This window comes from Hevea brasiliensis, chromosome 6 (assembly GCF_030052815.1).
Source record: "Hevea brasiliensis isolate MT/VB/25A 57/8 chromosome 6, ASM3005281v1, whole genome shotgun sequence".
Taxonomy (NCBI): Eukaryota; Viridiplantae; Streptophyta; class Magnoliopsida; order Malpighiales; family Euphorbiaceae; genus Hevea; species Hevea brasiliensis.
The window spans coordinates 3,526,612-3,549,040 of record NC_079498.1 but is presented as its reverse complement, the minus strand read 5'-3'; the positions used below and the strand labels follow the sequence as shown (position 1 = coordinate 3,549,040).

The 22,429-nt window shown below is 33.1% G+C and overlaps 1 non-coding gene and 1 pseudogene across 1 annotated transcript; one reads left to right on the top strand and one right to left on the bottom strand.

Annotated features, from left to right (window-relative positions):
* Positions 1 to 434: 434 nt before the first annotated feature.
* On the bottom strand, positions 435 to 20,588 carry LOC110644958 (alpha carbonic anhydrase 7-like; annotated as a pseudogene).
* Positions 8,198 to 8,305, top strand: LOC131181226 (small nucleolar RNA R71). The gene has a single exon (XR_009149852.1). It is a non-coding gene; the product is annotated as a small nucleolar RNA R71 (small nucleolar RNA).
* Positions 20,589 to 22,429: the final 1,841 nt, after the last annotated feature.

Sequence of the window (22,429 nt, the reverse complement as noted above, 5' to 3'; positions counted from 1 at the left end):
TCTTTATTATTGTTCTATAATTATATTTAACATTACATTCTTATCTTTAATTAATTCTACTTATATTAAATAATTAATGAATATAGTCTCTAAATATTTTTCTTCAATAAAATTATTCTATTGTTTTTAGAATTGCATGCCAATCAGGTTCAACTGCATTATTTGTTGTCTGCCGAGATTGACTAAAAAAATGAAAAGCTAAAATAATTTTAAAAATTCTGCAAGAAAAGAAATAACAGATGAAGAAATTAAGAATTATTTTTATTGTTATTAAGAAATCCAGAATAAGCAAGTGCAACCAACAAGAATTAATGAATAACGAATGAAATTAAGAAATAATGGCAAGAGGAACAGCTCCCCATTTTGTTTAACTTCTACCCTAAATAATCTCTCTCCATTAATGACAAGTAATTAAATTGAATAAATCAAAGATTTTAATCATCTTTATCTTCATCTGGATCATTAAGTTGCACTAAGCGTCCATTTATTGGTTGGATTGGTCTTGCATTTTTACCAGATTCCTGTATAACATATTTATCAGATTTATCATCACCATATTTACACACACACACACACATATATATATTATCAAGAAAGATTCATACAAGGAATTTATAGAACTCACAGCATGAACTGCCACGCGAAGCAATCTCACTTGTTCATTGGTAACAGTCCTCACCTGAAATTAATTAATAAAGGGTTAATAATATATCTTTACAAGAAGAAAAAATCATATAGCAGAAGAATTTCATTAATTAGGCAAACCTTTCTGATAACAGTCCAGGTGACATTCTCTGTGCAATGAGGAGTTGTCAGAGATCCCATATATCTATAATACATTCTAGCCGTCTTGATATCGTTATGTTGGAGAAATAAAGAGAGATGGTGGTTTTTATGTAGAACTTACAGATGACAAGAAAGAATCTGGATTTCCTATTGTGTACATAATCCCAACCGCAGTAATCTTTCCATCTTGACTCTCATGAACCATATGCAGCTCTAGAGAAAATTTCCTGCCATTGATGGTGTGCTCAGAAGGTGAGTGCCAGTAACATTGTTTGAGAACATATTCAGTTCCATCTATTTCTATAGTTCCTGCACCATTTTCCTATTCGGGAAATTGACCATACAAGGGTAACCTAAAAAATAATATACTGAAATTGGTTAGAATGTTGGATAATTACGGGAAGGAGTTGAGGAAACACATAAGCGTTGATAAAAATAGCGTCCCAACAGAAAAACGCTATTTAAAATAGCGTTCCAAAGAAAATGCTATTCAAAATAGCGTCTTGACGTGAAAACGCTATTCAAAATAGCGTCTTGACGTGAAAACGCTATTCAAAAATAGCGTCCTCATGTCAAAACGCTATTTTGAATAGCGCCCCTGATGTGGCCCAACCGCAAGTGCACGAGTCGTACAAGTAATATAGAAAAGATATCGTTCCCACGAGGAGTTGTGTTAATGATTGAATTTTTGATATAAAAAAATTCTAACTAATTTGGACTATTTTTGAAATTAAAGTAATAAATTGATGGGTATTGGAGTATGAAATCTATATATGCAAAATTAATAATCTATTCAACTATGTAATGATTTAACTAAATTTGCATCAAATTAAAATAAAGCAAATTCAAATATGGCAATATTCAAAATGGCAAGTAATTAAATTCGATTAGAAATTAACAATGATAAAAAGGTGATTCCGGAGTTCGGGATTTCATATTCAAGCTATTTTGGGATTTTCCCTAGCTAGCCCAATCCATGAAATTTATGGGTTTAAAGGAGATTAATTCTAAAATCCTTTGAAAACTCTTTCGAGTGAGACAAAGAGTGCCTTAATTAACTTAATCCTACTTTCGTGGAGTTAAAATTAACCAAGACCCATTAGGTTCTTTAATCAATCTATTAAAACCCTCTTAACCCTTAGTCTATTTCTAGATCTAAGTTAATTAAGTCTAATTTCTTGATTAACTATCACTTGGTTTTCTCCTTTCGGTGTTTCAACCAAGGATTAAGAACATAACTTAATGGGGCCCTTCATTAAGCATGTGAATAAGCACACAAGAAATGGATTAAACCTCATAAATTCATTAAATTGGGACTAACCCAGTTCAAATCCACAAAAATAACTAAAATATTACATCCCTTACTCCAGAATCAAAAGTAAACTACTCACTATCCATAATGCTTACAAGATATGATGAGTTTAAATGGAAATAAAGCTTTAATCTAAGCTAAGAAGTAAGAAATTAAACACTAGAAATGTAGAAAAGTGTAAAGAAAGAAAGAAATCTGCAAATCTTAGTTGAAAAATGGTGTGGAAGGTGAAGATGGCTCTTCAAATTCTGCTCAGCCCCTCTCCTTTTCTTCTTTGCTCCTTTTCTTCTTTGCTCCTTGTCCCCCTCTAAAATGGGAAAATGAGACTATATATAGCATTTTTCTGACATGGAGCCCTAAAATAGTATGTTCTAGGAGGAATACATTAAGGGAATCTTCTGCCAGCTCATTAATGAACTATTTATGGGACTGCATAAGTGGACTGCATAAGTTATCCCCTTATGCGATTTCTGATCTTCCTCCTTATGCAGATCTGCATAGCTTATGCGGCAAGTTATGCACAGTTTGGTCAATGCATATTTCAGCTTGAAAACTTGTTTTTGACATCTTTTTGCTGTAGAAGACACTCCTCAATGGCAAAATTCTCTTTAGTCCTTCAAAAACACCATTTTTCCTACAAAACAAAGTAAAAATTACAAATTAATCCAAAATCGACAATTATGAAAAACTAACTAATTAACTAATAAAATTAGCTAAAAATGACTAATAATCAAATAAAAATGGTTATGAAATTAAACCTAAATGATTATGCAAAATGTATGCATCAAATACCCCCAAACTCAAGCTTTTGCTTGTCCTCAAGCAAACTTTAAAATGAAATGCAAAAAATTTTTAGGGGTACCTTATCCAAAGAGCTATGAAAATTACCTATTAAAGTAACTAAACACACCTTCAGCCATACCAGCAATCCATATACCCATCCTTCAAAATGCAAAGAATCTAATGCTTATCCAAGCTTTCACCGCTTAGCCATCAAGTCAATTATCATTCAAAATCCCCAAACCAACAAATCAAAAGAGATAGTCATGCTCAAAAAGAATTCTAGGACAATTGATAACCAAAGTATCTCAACATGGAATGATAGAATTGAATGAATAGATGAATAGTTTTCCAATCCCATAGGCAAATTCCCTACTCCTATCTCCACTAATGTAGCAAGTACTATCAAGAGATCAAAGGTCTTTTTAGGGATGTAATGAGGCCATGGGGTTTAAAATGAGGCTAAGAAGAAAGATGGGTAAAAGTATTCAAAGCATGAGAATATTTTCAATTTTTAAACATAAGGTACACTTCTTATTTTATTATAATTTTTTTCTTTTTCTTCTTTTTTTCTTTTTTTTTTTGTATATATGGAGGAGAGAAGTACACAATGAGAATTGTCAAGTGCTAGCATAGTTTACAAAACACATAAAAATGGAGGGACATTTTGATACTTTAGACTTGTATTTTGCATTTTCTTTTGATGATTGTCCCTAAAAATGCCACCCCCAAACTCATTTCTTTTAATACTTTGGGTGGATTTCTTTCATTTTGAATGGCAATAGTGAAAAGCACATATACTAGCACTTTTACAAGATGACAAGCACTTCTTCTCCCTTTTATTGTATATTTTTTTCTTTTTTTTTTATTTTTATTTTTTAGAAAGTGTACCTAATATTCAATATTATTCTCATGAAAAGGGTTGGAGTGTTTGGTTCATTGGCTAGGTAGCAATAAGGATTTCAAGAAAAATTAGGGATAAAAAGGCTCAAAGGGGTTTTCAAAGGTCAATTTTAATTAGGAAAAAGGGCCAAAGGTTTAAAATGAGAAGGTTTAAATCAAAGAATGCCTAATCATCTCTCTTTTCAAGTATAAGCTGATATTTCGCCTTGAAAGGTTTAGAAAATTTGTTCTAGGATTGGTGAGACATCATTTGACTACCTTATATCCAATAACTCCCTCTAAACACTCCAATCTCTAAAGGACTAGTTGGGTGGCTTTTTGGCTAAGAAGATATAGGCAAGGGATAGACACTTCAAAACTTTGCACCTCTTAGGAAACTTTCAATCCACAAACCCAACTAAAGGTAAGTCAAATCACTCTCATAGGCAACTTTTCAATACTCAAGGGATTTGGCAAAAGATTTTAATGCATGATGCATGATTCTACAAATGAGCAATGCATTAACTAAATGGAAGAAGTCTATTTGTGTGCAAAGTGTATAATTTCTAAGTGATGTATAATGTGTGTGTAAATGTGTTATGTATATGTATGTATGGATGTATATGTAAAATATTTACAATATATGTAAATGAAATGGGATGAGATGTTCCTATACTCAAAATGTAAAAAAAATGAAGCAAAAATCAAAATGAATGTGCACCCCCAAACTCAAAATTAGACATTGTCCTCAATGTCTCAAGTAGTGCATTATCAAAATTCAAAGTAAAGAGAAATTACCAGGAATTGTGAAATTTAAGAGCAATATGAAAGAGTTACCTGGTATAGAGCAGATGAGAATTCAAGGAATAATGGTGATGCATAAGAGGCTGTACAGGTTATGCAGAGTAAAGTGATGTCCAAAACATGTGCATAAGTAGGGTGCATAAGCCGTGCAGTTCTGCATGAGTGGCAATAAGGGTTGCATAGGCTATGTAAAATATTTGCAAAATTTTTTTTTTTTTTTTTGGTCATGCGGAAGTGCATAAGTTATGCACTCTCCTTATGCACTCTTCGGTGGGTTTTGAAATTCAGAGTCTTTGGTTATGCAGAAGTGCATAAGCTATGCACATTGCTTATGCAGGTCTCGGCAACTTTTGGAATTTTCTGATTTCTGGTCATGCACAAGTGCATAGGTTATGCACTCTGCTTATGCACCCCTCGGCAGAATTGGAAATTCAGAGTTTTTGGTTATGCAGAAGTGCATAACTTATGCACCTTCCTTATGCACCCCTCGGCAAGTTTGATTTTTCTGGGTTTTACGGTCATGCGTAGTGCATAGGTTATGCACTCTGCTTATGCACCCCTCGGCAGAATTGGAAATTCAGAGTTTTTGGTTATGCAGAAGTGCATAGGTTATGCACTCTGCTTATGCAGACTTCGGCAGAGAGAGAAAATGCAGAATTTGAAGTTGTGCAAATGTGCATAAGTCATGCACTCACCTTATGCAAGTTTTGACAGATATGAAATTTGACAAAATGAGGTTATGCAGAAGTGCATAAGCTATGCACTCTCCTTATGCACTTGCAATAAAGGTGGAAAATGCAAGAATTGTGGTTATGCAGGATTGCATAAGCTATGCAGTTGCTTATGCACAAGTTAGCAAGATCAAGAATGCAATAGAACATGGATTGCAAGTGTGAAAAATACCCTAGAATGAGGAAATATAATTCCATGAAGCATAAACCATGAGAAGTTTCACCAAAAACACATCAATATATACAAAGTATATCAAAAAGGCATCACACAAGCATGTAAAAATGGATCCTACATAAAAGACCTTTGAGAACTATGCCATTTTAAGACAAATTCTGCAAATCAACATTTAGCACATAAAACTCCATAAAATTTGCATGAAGTTACATCTAACCACAAATGATGAAATGAAGTCTCCAAGTTTTGCCAAGAAAATGCAGCATTGTTACCTTGAATCCTACAACCCAAAGAAGCTCAAAACTGCAAAAATGACTCACTTACCACCATATTAAGATTAAAATCACACATACTTAAAAGTCTCACACCCAACCTCACCAAAAACACAAGCCATCTGCTGCAAACACCCTCTTTGCTGCAGAATTTCTTCTTCCTCTCTGCATAAACCAGTTGCGGCTCAAGGAGAATCTATCTGCTGCAGACTTTTCCTTTTCTGCAGATTGCATTTTTACTCTGCAATAACCAGATTGCAGCTCCCAATAGTTCACCAGCCTTTCTTCATTGATATACATCTACAAGGGACAAGATTTAATAATGTCAAAAATTGAATTTGAGGAAATTTAAGATAAAAACAAAATTAATGAAAATGAAAGTAAATCAACAAAAGCAAAATAAAAGGACTTGGGATGCCTCCCAAGAGCGCTAATTTATAGTCCTTAGCTAGACTCTTTTCATGTTTCATGGTGGCTGAAATTGGAATTTGTTGCCTCTGTTTCCAATAGGTGCTTCAATGAATCTATACTTCATTTTCTTTCCATCACATGAGAAGATCCTTGTTGCTTTGTCTAAAAATCCACCATTTCTTTCTTGACAACCTTTGGTGCATCTTTTCTTTGAGAGATGGTTGCTTTACTTCACTTTTCTCCACTTGCTCAACTTGAAAGATTGGTGCCATAGGACAAGGTGGATTACTATTCAAATCTTGTGCAAATGCAGCCTCTTTTGGATTTTCATCATTGATACTCCCTTCATGGATAAGACAACTTTCAAGAGAAGCCTTCGGATAGCTCTTTCTAAAGTGCTCTTTTACTAACTCATCAACTATATCAATTCTCAAACAAGAGTCTACATCTTCATGTTGCTTCTTCTTATCATTGCCAATATTGAAGACTAACTGATCCTCTCCGATTCTAAGAGTAAGCTTTTCACCTTTCACGTCAATCAAAGCACCAGCTGTAGCTAGGAAAGGCCTCCCCAAAATGATTGGGATATTAGAATCCTCTTCCATGTCCAAGATGACAAAGTCAACAGGTATATAGAATTTCCCAACCTTCAGAGGCACATTCTCCAAAATCTCTTCAGGATACTTAATTTATCACCAATCAAGAGAAATGTGGGTTGGCTTAAGATCTCCCATATTGAGCTTCTCATAAATGGAGAGGGGCATAAGGCTAACACTAGCCCCTAAATCACATAAAGCTTTTACAGAACATGATTCCCCAATGTGGCATGGAATTGAAAAACTCCCTGGATCCTTGAGCTTTGGAGGAAGTTTCCTTTGGAGGATAGCACTGCATTCCTCGATTAAGGCTCTGATCTCATAATCTTCAAGTCTTCTTTTGTTTGAGAGAATTTCTTTCAAAAACTTAGCATAAGAAGGCATTTGGGAAAGAGCATCGATAAAGGGCACATTTATATATAGCTTCTTCAAAACCTCTAAGAACTTCCCAAATTGCTTATCAAGCTTGGCTTTTTGAAATCTCTGTGGAAAGGGAAGCTGTGGCTTGTAAGGCTCTGGAGGTATATATTTCTCTTCTTTCTCTCCAACCTCCTCTTTACCTTTTCTTGCACTCCCTTTTTCACTCTTTTGTTTTTCATCTCCCTCAAAATCTTCCTCATTTTCTCTCTTTTCAACTTTTTCACTCTTCTCATTATGCACTATTTTACCACTCCTCAGTGTGATGGCATGACATTGCTCCCTTGGATTTTCTGTTTGACTATGAAGTTTCCCCATAAAATTGGTACTTGATGAGCATGCTTGTTGTGCAATCTGATTTTCCAAAGATCTGTTGTGTGTTTGCATTTGTTCCAGCCTTGCTTTCATCTCTCTCAACGCTTCATCACGCTTAATTTGATTAGCAAGAATTTGTTGTAATAAAGCCTCTGTGGTGGAACTTTGTTCTTGCTGTCTTGGTAAAGGTGCAGTATTTGCATTCTTTTCTTTGAAAACTAGGTGGTGGTTGCCTAGGTTGTTGGTATTGATGCTCTTGTTGTTGTGATGGAAAGTTACGAGTTGAAGCTTGATTTTGCTGATTCTCCCATAAAAATTGGGATGATTCCTCCAAGCATATGAAGGATAATCTACTCCACGACTCATTGTTCCTTACGCATAAGTAACTTGTTGAGAACTTCGAGCATGATGATGAACCGACTAGCATACTTAAATCCTCCATTTTCTTAGCAAGGACATAAGTGAGTTAATCAAATATGGAAATGATCATGTAGAATGTATAAAGCTCATACATTCCAAAGAACTTGCCTTTTTGAGTTGGAGTTGACCCTCTTGGACTACTCCATAGATGACTGTTCTTTGCTATTTTCTCTAATAACTCATAAGCTTCATCTTCATGCTTAATGATGAATTCCCCTCCAGTTTGAGCATCAATGATTCCTCTGATAGCAGGAGTGACATTTGTGTAAAAATTCTGGTTTATCATCCATTTAGGAATGGCGTGATGTGGACATTGTCTCTCCAACTCCTTCCATCTCATCCATGACTCATAAAGAGTCTCATCTTCTCTTGGTCTAAAAGCAATCATTTGATTCCTCAACTCTTGAGTTTTTCCAGGTGGAAAGTATTGGGCAAGAAATGCATCAGTGAGCTGCTCCCAATTTGTAATTGAGTTGTGAGGTAAAGAATCAAGCCAATCCAATGCTCTATCTTTCAAAGAGAATGGAAACAATTTTAGCCTTCTTTGCATCATCGATACTCCAGTTGTTTTGCATGTCACAAATCATAGCAAACTTCTTCAGATGTGTGTGTGGATTTTCAGAAGGATGACCCCCAAATTGAGAATTCTGAATCATTTGAAGGACTCCAAAATCCATCTTGTAACTATTTGCATCAATCCTTGGTCTTACTATGCTCTCTCTCAAGTCATCAAAACGTGGAAAAGCATGATCCATCATACTTCCCCTAGGCACGTTAGCATTAACAACTTCTTCACCATGGGCTGCATTTTCATTATTTTGACCATTTCCAGCATTACCAACACCAATTCTAATTCTTTCATCAGCCATGTCTGCTTCTAATTCAGTTTCTATCAAGGCTTCTTTTCTTTTTCTGGTTTCTTTCTTGTTGGCCTTACAAAATTTCTCAATTTCAGGGTTGAATAATAAGGATGTATCACTTGTGCTTCTAGCTCTTCTCATAAAAGATTAAGAGTACCTGAAAAAGAACAAACAAACACAAAATGAAAAGATAACAGAGATAAAACTAAAAAACAACTAAAATAATCAAGAATTCAATCTTAAACAAACAACTCCCCGGCAACGGCGCCAAAAACTTGATGTGGCCCAACCGCAAGTGCACGGGTCGTACAAGTAATATAGAAAAGATATCGTTCCCACGAGGAGTTGTGTTAATGATTGAATTTTTGATATAAAAAATGCTAACTAATTTGGACTATTTTTGAAATTAAAGTAATAAATTGATGGGTATTGGAGTATGAAATCTATATATGCAAAATTAATAATCTATTCAACTATGTAATGATTTAACTAAATTTGCATCAAATTAAAATAAAGCAAATTCAAATATGGCAATATTCAAAATGGCAAGTAATTAAATTCGATTAGAAATTAACAATGATAAAAAGGTGATTCCGGAGTTCGGGATTTCATATTCAAGCTATTTTGGGATTTTCCCTAGCTAGCCCAATCCATGAAATTTATGGGTTTAAAGGAGATTAATTCTAAAATCCTTTGAAAACTCTTTCAAGTGAGACAAAGAGTGCCTTAATTAACTTAATCCTACTTTCGTGGAGTTAAAATTAACCAAGACCCATTAGGTTCTTTAATCAATCTATTAAAACCCTCTTAACCCTTAGTCTATTTCTAGATCTAAGTTAATTAAGTCCAATTTCTTGATTAACTATCACTTGGTTTTCTCCTTTGATTGCTTCAACCAAGGATTAAGAACATAACTTAATGGGGCCCTTCATTAAGCATGTGAATAAGCACACAAGAAATGGATTAAACCTCATAAATTCATTAAATTGGGACTAACCCAGTTCAAATCCACAAAAATAACTAAAATATTACATCCCTTACTCCAGAATCAAAAGTAAACTACTCACTATCCATAATGCTTACAAGATATGATGAGTTTAAATGGAAATAAAGCTTTAATCTAAGCTAAGAAGTAAGAAATTAAACACTAGAAATGTAGAAAAGTGTAAAGAAAGAAAGAAATCTGCAAATCTTAGTTGAAAAATGGTGTGGAAGGTGAAGATGGCTCTTCAAATTCTGCTCAGCCCCTCTCCTTTTCTTCTTTGCTCCTTTTTTTCTTTGCTCCTTTTCTTCTTTGCTCCTTGTCCCCCTCTAAAATGGGAAAATGAGACTATATATAGCATTTTTTTGACATGGAGCCCTAAAATAGTATGTTCTAGGAGGAATACATTAAGGGAATCTTCTGCCAGCTCATTAATGAACTATTTATGGGACTGCATAAGTGGACTGCATAAGTTATCTGATCCCTTATGCGATTTTATGATCTTTCTCCTTATGCAGATCTGCATAGCTTATGCGGCAAGTTATGCACAGTTTGGTCAATGCATATTTCAGCTTGAAAACTTGTTTTTGACATCTTTTTGCTATAGAAGACACTCCTCAATGGCAAAATTCTCTTTAGTCCTTCAAAAACACCATTTTTCCTACAAAACAAAGTAAAAATTACAAATTAATCCAAAATCGACAATTATGAAAAATTAACTAATTAACTAATAAAATTAGCTAAAAATGACTAATAATCAAATAAAAGTGGTTATGAAATTAAACCTAAATGATTATGCAAAATGTATGCATCAGTCCCCACGATCAGCAGCAACACGCTACTAATACTAGCGTCCCAGCGAGCAAAACGCTACTTATAGTAGCGTCCCAGTGCCCTCTCCGCCATGCACCCCATGTAGCTGCTAACCCAAAAACACGCTAATATGATTAGCGTCCCAAGTATCATAATTTTTATATTTTATTTATTTAATTGATTTTATAAAATATATTAAATTTATAATATTTTGATCATTTAATTTTATTTATTTATTATATTTTATAAAATATATTAAATTTACATATGTTAGTTGTATACATTGATTTTTTTTTAAAGTTTGTTTTATGTTTAAGTAGTAGTAATATTTATTTAATATTATATATTTATGAAATTAATTTTATTTATATATTGTAAATAGAATATAATTGTACGGTTTAAAAAATATTTATATTCAAAAAATTAATTTTATATTTTTGTAAAAAAAATTTATTAATCATAAAAATATTTCTTAATTTATAGATTAAAAATATAAATGTATAATATTTGAAATAGTATATTTTATACATCTTAATGGGAATTTTTTTTGTTTCTAATATTTAGAACATGGTATATTGATAAATTTAAAATTATGTTAGTTATAAACATTAAAAGTTATTAAAGTATAACTAATATTAATTTTTATTCTTATTATAATTATGGATAATATATTTTCTTCATAGCAATTAATAAATGTAATTACTTTATTACTTTTAATTACTTTATTATTTTCAAATTAATTAAAAATATATATATAAAATGTTTACTAACATGTCATACGAGCAATTGGCTTAAAGCAAGATATAAATTAAGACAAGTATTCATAATTATTATACAAATAAAAATAAATATTTAAATTAGTCATGTGCCACAACCAGGTCTTTGAATCTGTCGTCTCGATCGAAGAACTCGATGTTGTCCCCCTTCTTGCTGCTCTTCTGGATCACCTTGTGCATCTTGGGGTTGGCCAGGTTGCCCTTGTTGTTGTCCTAATGATTCCCCCCCTGCAGTATAATGCATAGCACCTTGTTCATGGTGTCCAAATAGACCTGCACCAGATGGAATATGGCCTAAGGCACCAGACTGATATAGTGCATAGTATTGATCTGAACCATATCCGCCAAATTGACTCGAAGCATATTGTGATGGCCCAATGCTAGATGGTCTGCCAAATGGAGCAAATAAGCTACTCATTGGTGTTTGTGGCTGCTGACTCTCAGTGAAGTCAAATGTGCTTCTGCTTTGCACATGAGAATGATATGACATCCATGGTGTTGATGGGCCAGGTATTGATGGGGTAGGCATCCAACCAGTATAATGTGGGGGGATAGTTTCTGAATATGGTTGGAATACTGTGGATGGACTAGGATGAGACGGTGCAGGAGCTAAGGGAATAGGACCAGGCGCTGATGCCATGCAGAAAGGGTGAAATGCGACAGGTGGGGGCATAACATCATCAGGTGGAGAGGATTGACGCATTGGATGTTGACGACGTCGAGGAGGACGTGATCGACGTCGTGCTGGTCTACGTGAGGGCCCAGGTTGGTTGATGGGTTGGTCCTCTTCCAATTCATCATTAAAAGTTGCTGCTTGAGGTGCAGACTGAGGAGGTGGCATTTGGCAAAGCCTACTTTCTTGTTCCAGAGCAATCATCATTTTCCTTAATGTACGCTTAACTTCTGCCACGTTTTGTGTTGATGGATTTTGTAATTTTATCAAACAATCCTCAATTGCGTCCTCCTGTAAAAATAAAAAATATATACATAACGTTACATTTTAGGTTAAAAAAGATAAAATTATTATTATAAGTATTTAATAATGAAAAAAATACATGTTGTTAATCATTACCACACAACCAATAGCAGCTCCACTTATTGAGATCCAACGTCTAGCAGCTCGACGGTACCACTCCATATATTCAGAATGATGGTGGAGTGGTTGTCCCATTTGTTGCCCTTGAACAATATATTGTTCTCGCCTATTCCAACGATTAATATATGTTGCATGGTGGTGTGCCCAATTACTCTCACTGAGTCGGAGAGTAATATCGTGCAACTCATCTGTTTGCATCGGTGGTGCTGGAATAGGCTGGGCCAAACCAAACTGCCTCATCACTCTGTCAGGTTGGTGCCATTCAATAATATGAAAGCAAATTAATGGCACCACTGTCTTCCAACTGGGACGACCTTGGATACACATGTCTGGCAGCTCATCCAATAATTCCTCGCTATATGGTTCCCATGTGATCTGCAAGTGAATATTAGCAAAACATGAAGTGATTATAAATGTACGGAAAAATATAACATATTATTTTTTGTCAGATTTATGGAATTTTGACTTATGTATGGAATTTTATGTCATATTATTACATCTTCAGGTCGCATCCGGTCAAGGTTATACCGAATTTGTGGCAGTACATGGGTTGTTACTTCAGTGATTTGTCGAGCTCTACTCCACCAGTTAGTTGATAAGAAAATTAAAAAAATAATACAATAAAAGGTAATTTATTCATCGCTTAATGGATAAAAATATAAATTTAATGACATACCTAGCACCTAGAGGTGTATCATGAGGTGCTGATGGATCCCTTATTGATGGAGAGATTATTTTAAATCTCTCCCAAGCCCAGATCTGCAAAATGAATAGTGGTCCTAAAATCTCCTTTGTTTCAGTAACAGCAACACGGCATAGCTCACGATAAAGGAAGGCTAAGCAAGCTCCACCCCAACTGTATGTCGTAGCTTCCCTCAAGTCTTCTAGAAGGGGTAGAAACATCAAGTTGATATGTGAGTTTGTCTTGTCGGGAAATATCGAACCAATGAGTCGTAATATGAATGCTCTTGCATGCCATAATACGGTTAAATCATCAGCCTGATGTGGAATATCTCCAAACTCATCAGCTAGCCATGATAATTTTAGTGTATGTCCTCGGATCATTTCTGGGGGTGGTTTAGCTCCCAATAATGTCTCACAAACTTACGCCGATGGGCGTGACATTCGATTCTGAGACCCATGTACTGGCAAACCGGAAATAATGCTGACATCCTGAAGAGTGATTGTGCACTCACCAATTGGCATCATAAACGTATGGGTTTCCGGTCGCCATCGCTCTATAAAGGCACTGATGAGGTGCCAATCAAGAGAAAAAAACCCTAGTCTAGCAATACTAATAAATCCAGAATCGCGAAGATGAGGAACAATTCGGTCATCAATGTCAATATGTAATATTAGCCCCTGCCTCCTGCATGTAACCACTTCATGCTCAACTGTACCATTCCAAATCCCTTCAGAACGGTGTCGTAGCTGGAGACGAAGAAGCTCTTTATCAATTGGGCCAGGCACAATGTAATCTCTTCTTTCTTGTTGTGTAGTCATACCTATTTATTATTACAAAATATACATTTTCAATGGATCTTTTGATAGGTAAAACAATGCACATATGTTTCTTGTACATTAATTAATACACGAATGGTAACAAAAACATATAATGAAGGAATTAAATTATATAAATAAACATAGTCAATACATTACTTAAAAGTACAATATTGTTGAGTACATCATCAAAACATATAAATATACATGAACAAAACATATAAATATACATCAATAAAACATATAAATATTGTTTAGAATATTAGAACTAATTAGGTCACCCTGACTATTTGATTCACAGGACATGATCTAATTAGCTCATCATAAAGGTCTTTGTCCAATGTGTAGTTGATTTTAGGTAACATGGGCTTCAACAGAGTATGTTTGTTACTATCACGAATTTTTATACCAGTTGACCAACACATTGTCCGCTTAGCGACCCAACTAGCATATTCTTTTGCGAATCCCTTAAGTAGCAGTAAATATGATGGGGTACGCTTAGCTTCTCATTTTTGCCATACGCGGTCAAGTATACCCTTGTCGTGGATATAGCTAAAAGCTGACCTTAAAGCCAAATATCTAGGTTTATCTGTTAATAGCTCTCCTTCCCATATGATTTGTTGAATGAGCCCGTTGACCCTTATCATATGCTTAACAATGCAGAGTAGGTAATTCCCTGTAGTTGAGGGTGTTACTTCCTTTGGTAGATTAATCAAATTCATAATTAGACCATGTACCCTTGCTCTCTATTGTTGATTGACAATCCTTTTTGGAGTGCGCATTATACGAGCCATTATATTATCTACGACATAAACAAAATGGAGCACAAATAAATAAATGAGAAACACATGATAATGCAAACATTATATTAAATAATGCAATATGGACCTATCATCACTATCATGAGGGTAAGCAATGTGGGAGATAATGTACTTGATAATAATACATGTTACATTTACACACATAAAATTAAAATATAAAAAGAAATACAGTCCGCAACAATTTATAATAATGATACATAGTAACATAATTAAGTTATGTTGTTCCTTCGCATGTGACAACTTTTTTTTGTGTGTCCTTGTCCATGACATAGCGAACAATGATTTACACTCCAATCCATTTCATTCTTCTTCCTTGACGAATTTGGTCGTCCTTTAGACCTTTTCTGGGTTGGGTCAGGTAGAAGAACTGGATAATTATCTGTTGGCCAATCATCAGGATGTCCAAGAGCATGAAACTGCCACTCATAGCACTTAAGCGTTCGCTCCAACGTGTAATAATTTGAAACGTATTGCTCATAATTAATTGACATTGCTTGGCATGCGGCAATCACATGAGAACATGGAATGCGTATTTCTTCAAACTTCTTGCATGTGCATATCCTTTCATCAAGTTTGACCACATGCTTCGTTTCAGATCTTCCCTTCCAAACTTCAAATTCACCACAATCGCGGTTAAAGATTCGGACATTATATGAGTTTGCTTCATTTAAATTGTCAAGTAATATTTGACGACATGCTGGTGTAAATTTGAAGCCCATTTGCAGTTGCTCATGGAGGGTCGTGCGGCGTGTGTCAAAATAATCAACACACTGGAAAAATATTTTTTCTACCATTGCAGTTATTGGTAAAGCACGGATCCCTTTGAGTATTCCATTAACAGACTCAACAGTATTAGTTGTCATGGAGTCATAACTTTTCATCCATCATGAGAACGTGTCCATTTTTCCAAAGGTATCTTTGTAGCCCATTCAAATGTATCAGGATGCTCATTCTTGATTGTGTTCATGGCCTCATAAATTTTTTTTTTCCAATTGTTGTGCTGTAAAAATAAAAAAGCCATGTTATTTGTTTTTTACTATGTGAAATTTATATTTAGATTACAGTAACAATAACTAGTCAACTTAGAAAACTAACCTACCTTTCGGAGAGCTTCTTTCATATTAGTATTCTTAAACTTTGTGTTGTAATTGCTGAGGATATGTCTTAAGCAGTATCGATGATGCCCATCAGGGGGCTGCCACCAATCTTGATTCATTGCCTTTTTTATGGCAATATGTCTATCTGATATAACACATATTCCTTTACGATCTGTCACAAATACCCTCAAATAAGATATAAACCAATCCCAGTTCCTTGTATTTTCACTGTCGACTATTGCCCACGCAATTGGGAAAATATGGTTATTACCATCAAGTGTTGTTGCACAAAATAAACATCCTTTGTACTTCCCATATAAAAAAGTTGAGTATATGAATATAACCGGTCGACAGTTCTTGAATCCTTATACTGTTTGTTTATATGCCCAAAACATTCTATCGAAAACCCGATAAGCAGGATCTAATCTATTATTAACAAAAAAAGGATCATCTTCAATGAAGAACATACTTTCAGGGTTCTGTTTTTACAAAGCAAGCATAAATTGTCGCAACCTTCCGTAAGATTCCTCCCAATCACCAAAGATCTTAAAAATTACATCGTGCCTAGCCTTCCAAGTCTTTCGATAACTTGGCATATATCCAATCTTATCTTTCATTTCAGACTATAACGCTCCTATCTTCACATTGGGTTGTTCACGTACAATGGCAAGAATGAAATCAGATATAAATTTGTTATCCAATTGCTTATGATCTTGTGACAGTGATGGATTAACACATGTATGTGGTCCGTTATATCGCGTAATTTTCCATATATCACTTCCTTTCCCTCGTGAGGCACGTAATCTCCACTTACAATTGCTCTTTATGTCTTTGCACCTGATGGCATATGTTCTACTCTTTGTCTCCTCATTACAAAACTCATGGTACCTATGTAACTGATATTCTTTGGTAGCTTTTTGGACATCCTCTCTAGATGAGAATATCAGTCCTAATTCAAACTCTTTTAATGGATCCCACATTGAACTACACTGTGGTGTTGACCATGGATCAACCGTTAGCAATGAAAAATCTATTTCACTATAAGGCGGAGGAGGGACAAGCGGCATTATTGGGTTTGCAACATGAGTATTATAGTAAAAAGGCAAATCTACTACTAACTCATTATGATGACCACCATCCTCATTCATGTCCCAATCATCACTATCAATCCATTCTTCATCAGACTCCGCATCATCCTCATCATCATCGGGACAATAATCATTGCTAGCGGATTCAAAATCATCCGTACACTTAAGTGCTTCAGTGTAACAACTATTTGATGGGCCCGCTTCATCAACAACATTTGCAGATGGTCGAAAAATGTCAATATATAATTCAATCGATGACATACCTCCAATTTCATCAATGAAATTAAACATAATATTCACATTGTCATCGTTTGCCAAACCCATGCAATCCCATTTAAATGAGCTATTTTTTTCAATGGGTTGTCTGAATAAGATTTTCGATATAAATTCATGTCCACCTTTAAGATTAATTCCACGTACAATTTTCATCCCTAAAGTACCAAAATCCATACGTTTACCAGTAGTAATGACGGTTGATGAACCCCCATAATATTCATAGCCTTCATCATCCATAATGATTTCTCCATCCCAATATAAAGTAGCAAAAGTTGGAATTGACATTTCTAATAATTACATTTTAATTAAATATGCAATGATTTCGACAAATTTTTATGTTACTATTGTTTTCAATTCTTAATCATATTTTAATAATATTAATTTTTTTAATAATTACATTTTAATTGTTATATTGAGTTTTGCCAATTTTTTTTATCTTACTATTTTTTATTTCTTTAATATTATCTAAATAATATAATTTAATAATTTATTTTTATTAATTACATTTTAATTAAAATGCTACTTATTTTTGGCAATTTTTTATATTACTAATTTTTCATTTTTTAATAATATTTTATATAAATTTATATTTTATTTTTATTATATACTTTTCTATAATATATTATGAACTCAATTTTCTATTAATAAAGAAATTATTTTCAACAACATTTTACATTTACTAATTTTTCTATTTTTTTAATTTTAATTAATAAAATAAATTAATATTTTATTTCTAATAATTACATTTTAATTAAATATGCAATGATTTCGACAAATTTTTATGTTACTATTGTTTTCACTTTTTAATCATATTTTAATAATATTAATTTTTTTTAATAATGACATTTTAATTGTTATATTGAGTTTCGCAAAATTTTTTTATTTTAATATTTTTTATGTCTTTAATATTATCTAAATAATATAATTTTATAATTTATTTTTGTTAATTACATTTTAATTAAAATGCTACTTATTTTTTCTGGCAATTTTTTATATTACTAATTTTTCATTTTTTAATAATATTTTATATAAATTTATATTTTATTTTTATTACATCCTTTTCTATAATATATTATGAACTCAATTTTTTATTAATTTTTCCTTTTCTTCTATAGCTTTTACTAATTTTTAAAAACTTAAACTATTATTTTACTTTATACTAATATTCTCTGTTCAACTTATTAAACTATTATATTTTGTGATACAAAAATTATATGACTTAATATAAAATTTATTTTGTAACATAATTTACATTTATAATTTTTATTTTCTCTTTCCTAACATTTTCTTAATACTACAAATTTATATTATTTTTTCTTTACCTTCTTTACTATTATACACTAAAAATATAATTTCTTGTATTATTTTTCCCAATAACTTTTACTCATTTTATCAATATTATGCTATTACTACATATATATATCAACTTGCTCACAAACATACCAACATGCATGCATAAAAAAATATATATTATTTTCAGAATAATAATTACATTAACACTCAAGCATTTTATATATTGCATGTTAAAAATTATCACGAAATTTTATTTCTTAAGTGATGCTTACAACAATATCAACTTGCTCACCAAAAGTTTCTCACAAACATGCACAAAAAAAAATACATTATTTTCAGAATAATAAACATTATTATCACCTAAGCATTTCATATATTACATGTTAAAAATTATTAAACAATTAAAATACATACCTGAATATAATTTTTTTTCAAATTTCTTCTTTCTTTCTTTGTGATCTACCACTGCAACTGCACCAGTCTCCTCTCCTTCTTGCTCCACCCGACTGTAAGCTGCTCCACCAAAATGAGACAATGGATGAGGAATGAACGAGCGTTTTGAGGGCTTGAGGGCTGTAAGCTGCTTCTTAGAAAAAATTACGAGATGGATGCCGTAAATGAGAGCGCAGGGAGAGAGAGCAGGGGTAGATATGGGGAGTGGGATTCACACAGGACGCTAATAAAAATAGCGTCCCGCTTCACTGGAGATTTGGCTGCAGATTGGACTTGGGATGAGACCGGAGATTTGCCACGCCACGAACACAAGATGCTAATTATATTAGCGTCCGGAGCTACAAGATGCTAATATAATTAGCATCCGGAGCTACAGTTGCACATACAGGACGCTAATAAAACTAGCGTCCCGCGCCCTGTTACAGATAGGACGTAATATTCTATCTGCAGGGGTGCGTGCAGGTTCTTGCAGGGGTGGCGTGCAAGGCATCAGGACGCTATTCAAAATAGCGTCCCAACTTCGGATGCTAATATGAATAGCGTCCGGAGTTCAGACGCTATTTTGAACAGCGTCCGGAGTTCGGACGCTATTTTGAATAGCGTCCCAGGCGCTGACCACTGACACCCGCTCTCTCTTCGTAATTTTTGGAGTTGTTAGCCCATTTCAGTATTTTTTGTTTCCGAGTTACCCTAGCACGGTCATTCACCCTTCCCATTCCATCTGCATAAACAAAACAAAGAATTAATATTGAGTAAAACTTACATATATCGAGATTATTGCAACCCCATGGACCATGGGATATTATAATATATACAAAAATTAAATTTTTTTTGGGTGGAAAGACACAAAAATTAAGTTACTCTTTGTTTAAAGGAGATGAAAATCATGCATATCTGAGAGAGGGAATACGTATTTCAAAGCACTTACTAATCCCTCATAAATCAAATATTGATAAAATAAAATTATTATATGCATTGGTCATAAAGTTTTAGCAAGTTCATTGGGCTTTTTTACCCCCTGCCATCATATCATGGCCGCTATTCCCTAGAGTGGCATTGGAAGGCTTACAAGTTCTGTTAAGTTTCCCTAAACGGGAAACTATTTCAACTTTTTCATTTCGTAAATCAATGGGTGACTGCATCGTTCCAATACCACATGTGCTCCATTCTGGATATAGTTCTCCCCATCGATCTGGCCCCCTTCCACCACAATCAAACTCTTTTTCATCCTCTGAAAAAAAAAAAAATCTATAAACATGAACATACCATCACGTAATAGTAAACTATTAATATATATTTGATACAACAAGAAAATAATTTTTTTTAAAAATAATTTATAATTTTTCATTTTGGTCTATTTACATGTGCGTAAATATGCACGTTAAAATAGATTCTTTTTATAACCAAATTAAAATTAATTATATCAATGAGTTATAACTACTCAATGTTTTTTGAATTGTTTCTAAAATTATAAAATTTTAAATTCAAACTCTAATAAGAATCAAATAAATAAATAAAAGATTTTTGCTGTGCCATATTTATGCTAAACAAATCCTTACCAACTTGGAAGGTAAGCAACATGAGAGAAATAAAGAATTGGGAAGACAACAATTGGATTGCTAGTTTTCCCATATCTTTTAGAACAAATTAAAGTTAAGAAGGAGAGGGTTGTGAATTATGATCTTATGAGCGTTTATGATATCCAAGAATGGAGGTGGCTTGTCTGCTTGTATAGCACCAACCTCCAATATGAATACGGAAAACTTAAAAAAAATGGTTGACTTCTCCATTTTGGTTAACGTTGGACGGCAAAAGAAAGTTAACAAAATCATATATATATATATATATATATATATATATATATACACTACCTGCCAAAAAATTTAAGTCAAATAATCATACTTGTCCAACATGGTAGTCAAATAGTCAGACTTTGTTCATAATCAAAGTCGGAAATGTTTTGAGGTCAAAAGAGACGAACAAAAGGTAGATTGAGCAAGACGTTCGTTCGCCCTTCTTGGCGAACGAACGATATACCAAGCAGCAACCGCACCAAGAATCAAACAGAAGCCTGAATTTCATGGATTGAGCAATAAATACGTCAGAAATTAAGTAAAGCGAATCTCATGCTAACTATCCCTGAAAATCAGCCAAAATTACCTCTATAGATGAAATAATGACTATTTTTCTAAAAATCCTATAGATACCAAATAAAAGACCAAAGGCAGGTGCGCATACTCATTCCACAAGTCTTTTTAACCAAATATTTTATAATACTCTCTAAAACAAGATCTCTGACTTGAGTATTAGAGTGGCTTACTAGAAGGCTATCCACCTCACCTTTTTCTTATTGTAGGCCTACATGATATTAAGACCAAGATCTATGGACCACTAGCAAGATCATATAGACATTTAGGAGAAATCTAAGTGCTTCCTTTCAAACTATAACATAAGATGGTCTAGAATCCATATTATTTTTCGTATTAAAGGCATCATGTAGATTGATTTTTGTTTTTTTTAAATCCATTACTTTTTTTTTCCTTTTTTATTTTTGAATTTTAACCTGGATATCCTTGTATGTCAAGTTTACAAACAAACAGAGGCAGTTGATCGAGTTGATCATGAATTAATAGTCTTAAAAAAAATTAATGATTATAAAAAAACAAATTTAATCAATAAATATATTATTTATTTTTTTTAATGAAAGAAAATGTGCATTCAGCATATCAGCAAACGGATTCAAAATAAATTATTTAAAGGAAACGAATTATGCATATTATGATTTTCAAAATTTAATCCATTAATTGTGTTACGGTACTTAATATTAAAAATTAAATTAAACTTATATCTCTTTATAAATATATTTTAATTTATATCTATTTCTCAAAAATAATATATATATATATATATATATATATATATATATATATTAAAATACAAAAACTAAATTATAATATCAATCAAACCCCAAAGGTCAAATAATAAATTATCATTAATTGAATTAAGGGTATATTTATTTTTTCACTTAAACTAATGGTAAAATTAGATGAAAAAATCTTTAATTTTGATAGAAGCATAATTGAGGAGTTAAATCATTCAATTTCTAAAATACGGGAACTGAGTTATAATATCAATCAAAATTTAAGAGCCAAATAGTAAATTTTCCTTAATATAATTATATTTTATGTTCTAGAATATATTAAGTTAATTTTTGAAAAATATGGTTAATTTTTGAAAATATGGTGATTTCGTTTTATAATCAATGCATGTGAATATAAATATTTGCTGTAGCAGTGGGTGGAGTTAGTGGTTTTGGTGATGATAAAGCCATTAATTAACAATATTTAATCTAACATATTATTTTTCTTATTGATGAAGGCACCATAAAGCCCTCTTGATTTTTCTATTTTTGACCTAACTCGATCACTTGGAGTTCTGGTATACCTCAAGTTCATGAACAATAACAATGTATA